Source organism: Anabrus simplex, chromosome 7 (assembly GCF_040414725.1).
Source record: "Anabrus simplex isolate iqAnaSimp1 chromosome 7, ASM4041472v1, whole genome shotgun sequence".
NCBI lineage: Eukaryota > Metazoa > Arthropoda > Insecta > Orthoptera > Tettigoniidae > Anabrus > Anabrus simplex.
Window position 1 is genome coordinate 89,898,296 of NC_090271.1, and position 13,285 is coordinate 89,911,580.

A 13,285-nucleotide genomic window follows, 5' to 3' on the forward strand; every position below is an offset into this window, starting at 1 on the left:
TAAATAATGTCCTGTGTGGAACTTCATTTGTCGTCTTCTATCTGAACTAAATGCTCCTGCTATTGTCATCGATACGAATTTTCATAATAAGCAACTGCCCTGCCATCTAGCTTCAATTAAACATAGTTAAACCGTTGCCAAAGTGTAAAGAAGCAAGTTATCATCATTGGATACTCCTGCTCGTATGTACCTTCGGACTTCCGAGTTACCTTAGTCCGTGGCGTGGCCTACGTTATTACCGTTGCCTACGTTTTAATACAAGGCCTGGAGATAGAGCCCGTCGAAGTGGTCACACTAAAGTTCAATGCCCAGCCGCTAGGATCGCTTTCTTTCCCCCTGTCTACCAGGTTCGCGCCTTTAAACGTGTTTTATTAACCGAGTTGGTTGGGAATGTATAATGTAGCCTATTCGTCTGATGTTAAGCATTCACAGTTCCAGGCATGGTTTATTCACGAGAAATGAAAGTACTGGAATTTCTTTTCACAAGTTTCCAGTGAATATTTAATGTTCGAAACATTATACAGAGGAAGTATTACGCATGAGATACAACTTTAAGTTGATGAAATTAGGCCTCTGTTCCTAAGTTTTGATCCGAGTTACGTCATAAGAATCGGGCGATCCCAAAATTTTTCACTGGCCTTTTTTGTAAACAATGCTACGGTGACCGGCGATCATTTGAGAAGCCTCTTCAAACTCAGAAATCTTAAATTAGGAAACCAAACAGAAAAATAATTTTCCCAACAAATTTGGAGAAAATGAATGTAGCAAGAGCTAAAAGTATTGTACTTTCCCATGAAACGATCTCTGGTTTGAAAAGTATGGAGGTGGTTTGTCCCCAGAGCATTAAATACAGTTTAGAATTAACCATTTGTTTTATGGAGCATTTTATAAAATTGTTCGATGCGCATGACGTCAACACACCTTACATGAGACATATTTCAGGAATGAGAAATGACGAGCATATTTTAGTACTGAAGATGAACGTTGGTTAATTAATGATTTTCTGTTATATATCAAGAAAATTCAAATGCATTCAGAGAAAGTAAAAAGGATTCATGAGGAACATGTACCAGACATAGATCTTGACTACCCAATCCACTGTTGCCTGCGTAAAATACCTCATAAGTATACATTTGCTTAAGTATTGACGAGGAACCTAATAAGCGATGACATCGAGCTCTTCTTCAGCTACCTAAGACGCCATGCGGAATAAAATGACATGGTTCGTGTGACAAAAGAACAAACAGACTGTAAAGGCTATTTAGAACATATCTCTTCTCCAGCTCCTCAAAGTCTTATTGTGTGTGTCTTATTCGTTTTCAAGATCGAGGAGCTCTCAGATACCGAAAGTCATCGTCTGTGACACTTCCGCAGTGAACGACGGCATTTGTCATCTCCGCTACGCAGTACTTGCCCCGAAGTTTTTTTCGAAAGACATGTTCAACAGTGAAATTAAGTGTAGAAAGTGTAAAGACGACAAACCACCTCTTTTTCTACTATTAAAATTTCTGAGACCTCTATTAGACAACATTGCTTCGAGCCACTGAAGCAGAAGAGAGCAAGTTTTGAAACTTGATAATAAGTCCCTCGAAAGGAGAATTTTGAAACTTCATTGGCATATCCAAGCCAATGCAGCACCGCTCTATAAATACAGTACTGTCAATACTCGCAAAAAACATTCAGTTCTTTTTATTTAGGATATTATTTATTGACATATACGGCCATGCGTATAAAGGGGGGGCAAGAACGCGATCCTAGCGGCTGAATGGTGAACTAGGATGCCACCCGTTTCCATGAGTGCATTTCAAGGCCTTGTATTATAGCGTAGGCAACGGTTATTACTCATAACCTGGAAACAGAGCCAAGACTTGGCGAGACAAAGTGGTAGTTCCGCTTCACGTCGCTAGGATCGCGGTTTAGCGCCCAAGTTGTCTGTTGTTGACTATGCATTACCTCCAACTCACAGGGTACACTTTACACATGTCTTCTTTAGTATTACTTACCGGATATTCTCCAGTTCCACCTGAACGATAAAAACGGCCGGTTCTTTGCCGAAATTCAGGTCACTTTAATGGTTTTTCTCTCAAATGGTTTATTTCTGAGATTCAGAAACGTGCACTACTGCTCGTGTGGTTAGCAACAATATTCTTTCAATGTGATCTAACTTTTCATTATCGTGAGTCAATCACTTTTCTTCAGCTGCCAACCTGCCTTTTGCATGTGATGCGAGATATCACGTCTCTGAGTTCGTGGACCCAATGTCAGTTTTCAGCGTTCGTGGATGAGGAAGTTCTACAATATTCATATCTCCCACTAATCGGTAAGTGGACCGTGATTTATTTGAGTGCAGTACACCAGATTTAAGTGTTATTTCATTGTATTTACACTTCTTTGTAAACAAGTTCGAATTTGTTCAAGTAAGATATTACCTTTCAATTCTCCACGACCCGCTTCGCTCTTGAGCTTCGACAGAATATTTCAACATCGAGTTTGTCCTGACATTGCAGTGGATGAAAATTATTATTTAATAAAATAATTTTCCGATTTAACTGTAGTCCTATATACTGCATATTTTCTTACTGCCCTCCTCAATTTCAATTTTATTTTTGTTGACGTTAACTTGATTGTATCCTACACTAACACGTGGTTGATCATTGTTTTCCTCAACTAGTTCATCGACACAGTCTTCCGTAATATTTACATTACCTGCACATTTTCTTTTATTATTGATATATTTGTCCTTTACCGCACATGCTCCTTTGCGCACATTTCTATTTACTTGAACTTGTTTATGTTCGGAGTAGTCCTCAAAAACCGTCGGAAGTGCGCTTGGTAAGAGCGTTCCTTTGTACAACTTATACTGTAATCAGAATCCCTGAAACGCTTTGCCACAAGTTGTAGAAGACAGTTTAGGTGTCCACAAAAACCCTGGTTTAACACACACACACACACACACACACACACACACACACACACACACACACACACACACACACACACACACACACACACACACACACACACACCCCGTTCTCAGGTGAAAAAGCTAGAAACCCTTTTCTCTAAATGTCATCGTTCAATGGAAATTTAGGAAACGAAAGCCCATTGCCTTTAACTTGACGAGATTTACAATACAGCACGCTACAATGTAGGCTACCATTTTTAATAAACACAAGTCATAACACTGCTATTTACATACAAATTACTCTACAAATAACCGAGCAAGTGACCGAGCGGTTTGGGTCACCTAGCTATCAGCTTGTATTCGGGAGATAGTGGATTCGAACCCCACTGCCGTCAGCCCTGAAGATGATTTCCGCGGTTTCCCATTTTCTTTTTTCTTTTTTAAGGGGCCTAACATCGAAGGTCATCGGCCCCTAATGGTACGAAATGAAATAACAAAAAAAATCAAATTCATCCACTGACCAAATCAAATAAAATATGTCATGAAGAATGAATGGATGGACATGAACCCTACCAAAAAAACAGTGGATCAGACACAAAAAAGGTCGTGAATAATAGTATTACTGACCAAGGGACCATTTATAAAGCACAATGATGCTTGATGTCTACAGGGGTGCAAAATCCACGACTAAGGCCCCTCAGAATGTTACATGTCGCGAGTAAAGTAGAACCATGGTATTTGTCATGTTGGGGTACTAATCAAAAGTAGCGAAGACTCACGGTGTTCCACACAAGATGGTACTACTCACAAGTATTGTACTTAGTACAGGTAACGCACACCTATGGTGTTTCGCACACAATGGCGCCACTCATAGCCAACGCAAACCGGTGAGGCCCCTCACCTAGGTGTACTAGTCACGGGCGCCGGTATTCCCGTGGTGTTCCTCACATAGTGGGCACCAATCACAGGCAACGATGACCCACGGTGCCGCTCATATAGCGGTACAACTCACAGGCTACGCCCAGACCCACGGTGTTGCTCACATGGGTACGACGCACGGGTACTGAAAACCACCAGGCCAGGCTTTTTACTGCAACTAATCACAAACCTATTTCATACCGAATTTAATGGTACTACTCGCAAGTACAGGCAACCCATTGTGTTCCCCGCGTGATGGTACGAATCAAAAGTAGTTTTATGGTCCTAATTCAATCATCCCTTGGTCGCCTCTTATGACAGGCAGGGGATACCGCGGGTGTAGTCTACATGTGCGTCCCCCACCCGCAGGGGGCAGTGTGTTTGGTCCGCGAGAGGTATTTTATTTCCCTCAAGTCCGCCGGCAAGCCGGTTAAGACCCCCCTATCCGCCACCTGGGACGCGCCACGTGGGAGTATCACCTCTCCTCCTGCTACGCCAGCGTAGTGGGTTCGTGGTTTCCCATTTTCACACCAGGAAAATGCTGGGACTGTACCTTACGTAAGGCCACAGTAGTTTCTTTCCTACTCCTAGCCCTTTGCTATCCCAGCGTTGCCGTAAGACCTATCTGTGTCGGTGCAAGGTAAAGCGCTTTTTTGGGGGGAGTGAGGGTGGTGGGGGTGGGGAGAACCTAACCTCTACAAATAACAATGTGTGATTTTTTATGCCACATATACGCCAGTTCACTCGAAAACTATTCTTTTTCGTTGCGTCTTTAGCCCAAAGAACACTCAGATCTCATTCTCTGTCAAATAGCAGTCCAGTGCCTTAAACTAAAGTATACCGAGCTCGATAGCTGCAGTCGCTTAAGTGCGGCCAGTATCCAGTATTGGGGAGATACTAGGTTCGAACCCCACTGTCGGCAGCCCTGAAAATGGTTTTCCGTGGTTTCCCATTTTCACACCAGGCAAATGCTGGGGCTGTACCTTAATTAAGGCCACGGCCGCTTCCTTCCCACTCCTAGCCCTTTCCTGTCAAATCGTCGCTATAAGACCTATCTGTGTCGGTGCGACGTAAAGCAACTAGCAAAAAAAAAAAAAAAAACTCAAGTATATATATATAACACGACACGCTTCGCTAGTCAGTTTTAAACACTCACCAGTTTTCTCACTCTTTAAGACCCCTTCCTTATCGTCAAGTATGGAGACACAACGTACATGGTACGTAATGCCACGGCCGACTGGTAATGCAAACGATACGATTAAGGGCGCAAAGAAGCGAACCTAGCGGCAAAATACGGAATGAGATTGAACCACCCACGGCCGACTAGATCCCTCGCTGCGCTCCTTACACCGGCCTTGACAATCGCTTGTGAAGCCCAGCATAAAGTTGTAATTGGAAAGTTTCACCATAATGCCGCTGGAGCGCTGGCCTCCTAAGTTACTGACAGGAAGCTGTATACCGCAAATTACCGCATTTCCAGTTTTATTTATATTGTTTTGCTGTCGTAAATGTTGGCAATGTGTTCGCAATGAGGCCACAGTAGTTTCTTTCCCACTCCTAGCCCTTTGATATCCCAGCGTTGCCGTAAGACCTATGTGTGTCGGTGCAAGGCAAAGCAATCGTTTGTGGGAGTGAGGGTGGTGGGGGTGGGGAGAAGAAAACCTCTACAAATAATGTATGATTTTTTAAGCCACATATACGCCAATTCACTCGAAAACTGTTCTTTTTCGGTGTGCCTTCTTCCCAAAGAGCACTTAGATCTCATTCTAATACGCTAATCAGTTGGCTTGATATTGAGAGTTGATGGTTATGAGCTAATCAGTTTTATTTTTTATTGTATAGTGTGGTGATCTGATTTTTAAAATTGTGTTTACAAATCTTGGAATATGTGATATCAGTGTGCGCCTTTCTTGTACTTCAAACAGAAATTTTCTGCAAACAAGAACAAATGTAATGAGTGGCTCAAAGTGATTTCTCGCCGAAACTTCGTCCTAACCAAGAATTTTAATGTATGCACTAATTCGTTTCTTTTAATTGTGTAGTGATTTGCTTTTCTTTGACTGTGTTTGGAAATATTCCAATATGTATTGCTCTGTGCCTTTTTGTACTTAGAACAAGAAAAAAAGAGCAAAGGGACACTATCATTTCACGAATTCTCTGTAGACCGGGACAAAACTACGCAGTGGCTCAAAGCAGTTAGCACTTTCGTCTTAGTTTCCTGTTTCTATTTAGGGCATTTACCTTCTTTCTTAATCTGTTTACCCCTCCAGGATTGGATTTTCATTCGGACTCAGCGGGGGATCCCACCTCTACCACCTCAAGGGCAGTGTCCTGGAGCCTGAGATTTCGGGTCGGGGGATACAACTGGGAAGGCTGACCAGTACCTCGCCCAGGCAGCCGCAACTGCTATGCTGAGCAGGGGCATCTTGTTGGGGATGGGAAGAATGGAAGGGATAGACAAGGATGAGGGAAGGAAGCGGCCGTGTCATTAAGTTAGGCACCATTCCCACATTTGCGTGGATGAGAATTGGGAAACTATGGAAAACCACTTCGAGGATGGCTGAGGTGGGAATCGATCGCCCCTCTACTCAGTTTACCTCTCGAGGCTGAGTGGACCCCGTTCCAACCCTCGTACCACTTTTCAAATTTCGTGGCAGAGCCGGGAATCGAACCCGATCCTTCGAGGGTGGCAGCTAATCACGCTAATCGGGAGTTTATTACCCCTACATTTTCTTTCATTTAATAATCCTTTAGGCGGAGTCATATTTGCCACTTTGCCACATGACAGCAACACAACACATTTGTATCCAAGATAATCTGAACTTTAACATTTAAACACCCACACGTAAGAACCATTACTCTTATGATAGTAGGAAGTGTTACCTGTGCAATGAACAGTTGACAATTTATTTACTCAAAATACTTTTTTTTCTCTCACTGAATATGTATACAAAATTCTTATCTTTTTATCTTTTTTGTATTTGTTTTACGTTGCACCGACACGGATAGGTCTTATGGCGACGGTGGGATAGGGAAAGGCTAGGAGTGGGAAGGAATCGGCCGTGGCTTTAATTAAGGTATAGCCTGGTGTGAAAAATGGTAAACCATGGAAAACCATCTTCAGTGCTGCCAACAGTGGGGTTCGAACCCACTATCTCCCGGATACAAGCTCACAGCTGCGCGCCCCTAACCGCACGGCCAACTCGCCCGGTATTTAAAATTCTAGTGCAAGGTATGAATGAAATGTAATTTGAAACTATATATTAAAATTTAAATTTAAACATGTTTGAGTTAAAAATATTTATGTTATCCATACACCGAATATAGCAAAAATAAGACTTATGTTTTGTCCAGCCCCCTTCCTGAGAGCAGCAATTGAAGAATTGTAGAACTCTAATTGAACAATGACTCAATCTCAAGATTAACACCAGAAGACAAAAGTATTGTGGTAAGTTCTGTTATGGATCTAAATGCTATGGATAATAAAAGTGATTACTATTATTCCTCACAGTTAAGGAACGTCAGTTGGACTACTCCATCTTTACGTAGTTTCATTTCACCACGTTATTTTCGTAAATATCAATAAAAGTAGCCTTTAGGATTAATCATTATAACAGTATTAACCTGCGTAACATTCTCCATACCTCTAAATTACGATAAATCGGCAATCAAAGTCAATAACTTTTCCATAGAGGAGTATGTATTTCTACCTAAAAAACTTAGGTCGTCAGCGCCACGTGTCCAGGTTTGAAACTACTCCGATTACAGTGCGTGGACTCGATTGTTAATACCGGTAAGGAGCTAGCTAGAGAGACGCATCAAGTCGACCGTGAACCATCGCTCGCATTGCTGTTCGCGCCTCATTTCTAGGTCTTGTCTTATAAAGTAGACCAAGGTCCATGGCGTGGCGTGGAGTGTGTGGCCATTCTGTAGCACGAAGCGTATCAAAATACACGTGTTGTATTATGTGGTATTTTTCTTTAAGTAATTTTTTAGTGGATTCGGCGTCGGATAGCGACGACTGTACTTCTACTTCGTCACAGAAAAGAAAGCCATTATTTAAATTCGAAAAGACTAAAAGGAAAACGCTTGTGTGCAGATAATGTAAAGTAGTAAATTAACACGGCATACTTATCTCCTAATCGAAGTAACGTCCACAAGGCTTTTTGTAAACTCTTGTAAATTTGGTCAAAAGAGGAAAGCTGGCAACAAAATGCTTCTGAAAATGTTACCATCTTTGTCGTTTTAAAATTACAGTTTAAAATGTAGCCGACCCCCAAAATTATGGAATATCCCCCTTTCTTGACTGTCTTGTTCCTCACTCCTTCCTTCAATAGTTGGTCACCATATCTGCCGCCGACTGAAGTAAATGTAGAACTGCCATTAGGGCGTGACTTACCCTATACCACTCGGAAATCTCACGACCATTTACGTGTTCGTATATCCAGAATAACTTAATAAAGTGGGGATTTCTTCGCGTATTAGGAGACATCGCTTGTGACTGTGGATACACTGAGAATCAGGAACATCAGATAGACTGCCCAAACTTCAGTCATTCGGGCTCCCAAAATGATCTAGGGGCTGCCAATACCAGAGGTATCCTCGCTGGTGGATTCTGGAATAATCGCGTTTCACGCAAACACGGAAATCAACGAATGAATGAAGGAATGGCATAAGAAAACATTTTAAAATGTTGATTGGTCCACGAACTTCTGATCCCACACTTAGGAGAATGCAGAATACATAACTGACTTATGAATTTTTATTTAACAAAACTTCTCCAGTTTTTTCGTCACTATGATTTATCCTTCAGGCAGTTAAAAATCCTCACACGTAGAACTAAGCTGACTCGACGGTGGGGAAGTCATCCAAGTTCTTTATAATTGCGTTGAAATCATTCTTTGTAAACACTTACTGTGCAGAGACAGAAAAATGTGTAAGCTGGATGACGCTATGTCAGGTAAATATGGAGGATGTGGAATGGTACGCCAACCATTCTCTTAAAACATTGAATTCAAAAACCAGTAGTGTTAAGTGTTGAGTGCTTTGGCGTTATTTCTCTAAAGAGTTTCAATGCACGTCCGAATTCATAGTCTGATTGTTTGCGTGTTACTTTTTCTTTTTTTTTTAACAATTGGCTTTACGCCACACTGACAAAGATAGGTCTTATGGCGACGATGGGGTAGGAAAAGGCTAGGAGTGGGAAGGAAGCGGTCGTGGCTTTAATTAAGGTGTAGCCCTGATGTGAAAATGGGGAAACCACGGAAAAACATCTTAAGTGCTGCCGACAGTGGGGTTCACACTCACTATCTCCCAATCCGTGTTATTCATAACAAAGAATGCATTTTAAATATTATCAGAGAAAAACAAACATTCCACTATCTCTCTGCCTGAGCCTTAGTTTACAAAAAGTCGAGCAAATATTTTTACAAAATGCTAACGTACCCCTACGTCGGTACCCAGCGAGTGGATACGCGGTTTGGGCTTCGTATTTGTCAGCTGGAATTCGGGAGATGGTGCGTTCGAGCCACACAGCCGGCAGTCCTGAGGATGGTTTCGTGGTTTTCCCATTTTCACACCAGGCAAATGCTGGGGTTTTTATCTCAGTTAAGGCCATGGTTACTCCCGTCCCATCCTTTCCAGTCGTCGCCATAAGACCCATCTGTGTCGGTGCGACTAAGTATATACCTTTTTAAAAAACATACATTGTAATACATTCGTAGATTCTTCCTTTTGATAAATGCTTCCTTTTCATGGGAAATTCGAAAATTATGTTCTCTGCTACATTTCCTATCCAGTAAGATTAGACTACCAAAATACCTCAACTAATTCTTCTAACTCAGTAATTCCCCCATCCTTTCTTCCCTTTCTAATCTTCAATTACCTGTACTGGTTAGTACTTATTTATTCCAGTCTTCTATTAGACAGAAAAGGGAATGAAATATACCTATTTTATTGTAAAATCAAAGTAATTTTATTTACAGGTTTTTAAACGAATATTATAAGTGCAGTATAAATGTAAGCGGGAACTGTATTTATTTACGCGTCGCGCTGCAAATATGACATACTCGATTCGAAATGTTATTGGGACTGTCACCAATCAGCCTAGCGACCCGGAAAGCTATGGATTCAACAATAATCTCCGTCATTTTTCACCTTTTTTTTTCACCCGTTCTGAACTCCCATACTTATCAGGCCTGAACTTGGACTTAAGACGGTATCTGGAGTATTACAATTTTTCTCAGCAACCTGAAAAATAATTTCGGCCGGTTTCGATTACTTTTACATGTCACTCCCACCCCTAATGGTGTTTTAACCCCCACAGTATGTTTTTTTCTTTATAGTAAGTCATACGCGTACCAAGTTTGGTTGAATTTACTTTGTGCGTTCCAGAGCTATGCTCGAACACGCAAACATACATTTTCATATTTAGAAGATAAACGGCTTGATAGACAATCTCTCTCCGTTACAACCTAACAAGCTCCTTTCTCATACACAACTGGTAATTTACCTGGTTTATTACTTGAATAGACATCAGCTTTTTTGCATCACCCGCTGACCATCCTTTACAGCTATACTATAATCTTGATCTTCCGTAGAATTAATTTATTTCACCGAGCGAGTCGGCCGGGCGGCTAAGGGCACGCAGCTGTGAGCTTCCATCCGGGAGATAGTGGGTTCGAACCCCATTATCGGCAGCACTGAAGATGGTTTTCCGTGGTTTACCATTTTCACACCAGGCAAATGCTGGGGCTGTACCTTAATTAAGGCCATGGCCGCTTCCTTTCCACTCCAAGGCCTTTCCTGACCCATCGTCACAATAAGACCTATCTGCGTCGGTGCGACGTAAAGCAAATTGTAATTTATTTCACCCATGTACTAAACACGAGCTGAAAAAATGAAAATCCACAGCCTGTTTCCAGTCGTTCGACCGGGTCATGGATGGAATGAATGAAGCCTCCATGTAGGGGTGAAGATAGGAACTGTGCCGGCTGCCGAAGCCTGTCGCACTCCTCTGGGGCAATGGGTAATGACTGACAAATGAGTGTGTTGTTGGAATGAATAATGACAGGGAAAACCAGAGTACCCAGAGAAAAGCCTGTACCGCCTCCACTCTGTCCAGCACAAATCTCTCATGGCGTGACCACGTGGCCTGAACCACGAAGGCTTTCAGCACGACCTAATACGTTGAATGTTTATTTCGAATATAATGCGATTGTGAAAATTAAATATTAATTCATTGATTTCAATCTATTTTCTCTGGCGTTTGGTCCATCTTAATACACATCTCTCCATATACCTACAGCACACTACAGGAACACGCAATAATTTGGCGAAAGGAAGGGCATCCGCCGTTAAACTGGGCCATGTTCAAAACACATCACATCCACGACACCACCAGGGTATGGAAAGAAAGAAAAAAGATAATCCCTCTTTCAGTGATATTCTATACACATATTTTTACTTGACGCACGGCATCAACGCTATAACTTGAAATTAATTTATCGTATCCACTGAACTGCAGCTGGGTTTGCCTTTAAGGCAATCTTCCACTTTGCACAAACACTGAGGGCGAGGGCTGGAGGGCTGCCAGGGCGATACGTTAAACCGCAAAGACCGATGGCGGCCCCATAATGAGTCATACAAGACATGACGACGAGTGAGGTAGTTGGCCTTTGCTTTCCTCACTGGGCCAGAAAGTGCTATTGTACCACGGCCTGCCATATGAATAGTACCTTTCAAACCATCGAGACGCGCAAGTCGTGCTCCAAATGTCATTAGTAGACATAGGATCTGCATACAAATGCGTATTTTGTTTGCCGAATTGTAGAGCTCCAAAACCGACAAGGAAGTGCATTTGGCGGTGAAACTGGACAAATGATTAAGTTTAATAAAGCATATATTTGAAATTAGTGCATATATTTCGAATTTTAGATTTAGTGTGTTTTCGACTTTTGTTATGTATATTTTAACATGCTTCGCAAGCAGTCTTCAAGAAGATATCGAGTAAACTCTTTCGGCAATGAAAAGGTTCAAAGGGAGATGGCACTTATTAAGAGACACTTCCAAATTGTACCAGGTTCAATCAAGAAGCCTGAAACACGTGGGTTGCGCCCTGGAGATTCGCTGGACATTATGGAGAACGCGAAGCGTGAACTGGAAGGTATCACAGGAACTTTCGACTCCGTCAACAAACAGTATAAATGTTACTGAATTTACGTCCCACTAACTACTTTTACGGTTTATGGAGACGCCAAGTTGCCGGAATTTAGTCCCGCAGGATTTATTTTACGTGCCAGTAAATGTACCGACACGAGATTGACGTATTTGAGCACCTTCAAATACCACCGGATAGAGCCAGGATCGAACCTGCCAAGTTGGGGTCAGAAGGCCAGCGCCTCAACCGTCTGAGCCACTCAGCCCGACGTTCAACAAACAAAATATTGTGATGTTCTTAAACAAAATCCGGTCTACGACATCGGGGTAACTATAAACAAATATTTGATGGATACTGATAATGTGGATCTACCAGAAAGTTTAACACTTACACTCGCTCCCGAATTAAAGTTCCGTCCTGTCACTCCCTTAGATGTAGAGAGATTCTCCGTATTGAAGCTAGTTTTATCAGACAAATGACCGGGCGAGTTGGCCGCGCGGTTAGATGATGATGATGATGATGATGATGATGATGATGATGATGATGATGATGATGTTTGTTGCTTAAGGGGGCCTAACATCTAAGGTCATCGGGCCCTCGTGCGGTTAGAGTCCCCGCGGCTGTGAGCTTGCATCCGGGAGATAGTGCATTCGAATCCCACAGTCGGCAGCCCTGAAGATGACTTTCCGTGGTTTCCCATTTTCACACCAGGCAAATGCTGGGGCTGTACCTTAATTAAAGCCACGGCCGTTTCCTTCCAAATGCTAGGCCTTTCCTATCCCATCATCGCCATAAGACCTATCTGTGTCGGTGCGACGTAAAGCCAATAGCAAACAGAGAAATGCCACACATTTATACCAGAAAACTTGGAGAAGACTGTTGTAGAGTACCGCAAAGAAAATTATGGACATGAAAAGTAGGGTGTGCTGTGTAAAATGAGAGAGGAATGAGTATTTAAGCGTGCTTCTTCACGTTTGTGTTTTTTGCATGTTTCTCTCACCAGCTTACTAACTGATTCATCATGTGTATTAATTAACACACTGTGTCTTATCAATGAAACGTGTCCATATTGTTTTAACTGTGAACACTGATAATTTGATACGTCTCACAACCTTTGAACGAGTGGCTCAGACGGTTGAGGCGCTGGCCTTCTGACCCCAACTTGGGAGATTCGATCCTGGCTCAGGCCGGTGGTCATTAAAGGTGCTTAAATACGTTAGCCTTGTGTAAGTAGATTTACTGGCTCGTAAAAGAACCCCTGCGGGACTGAATACTGGCACTTCGGCGTCTCCGAAAACCGTAGA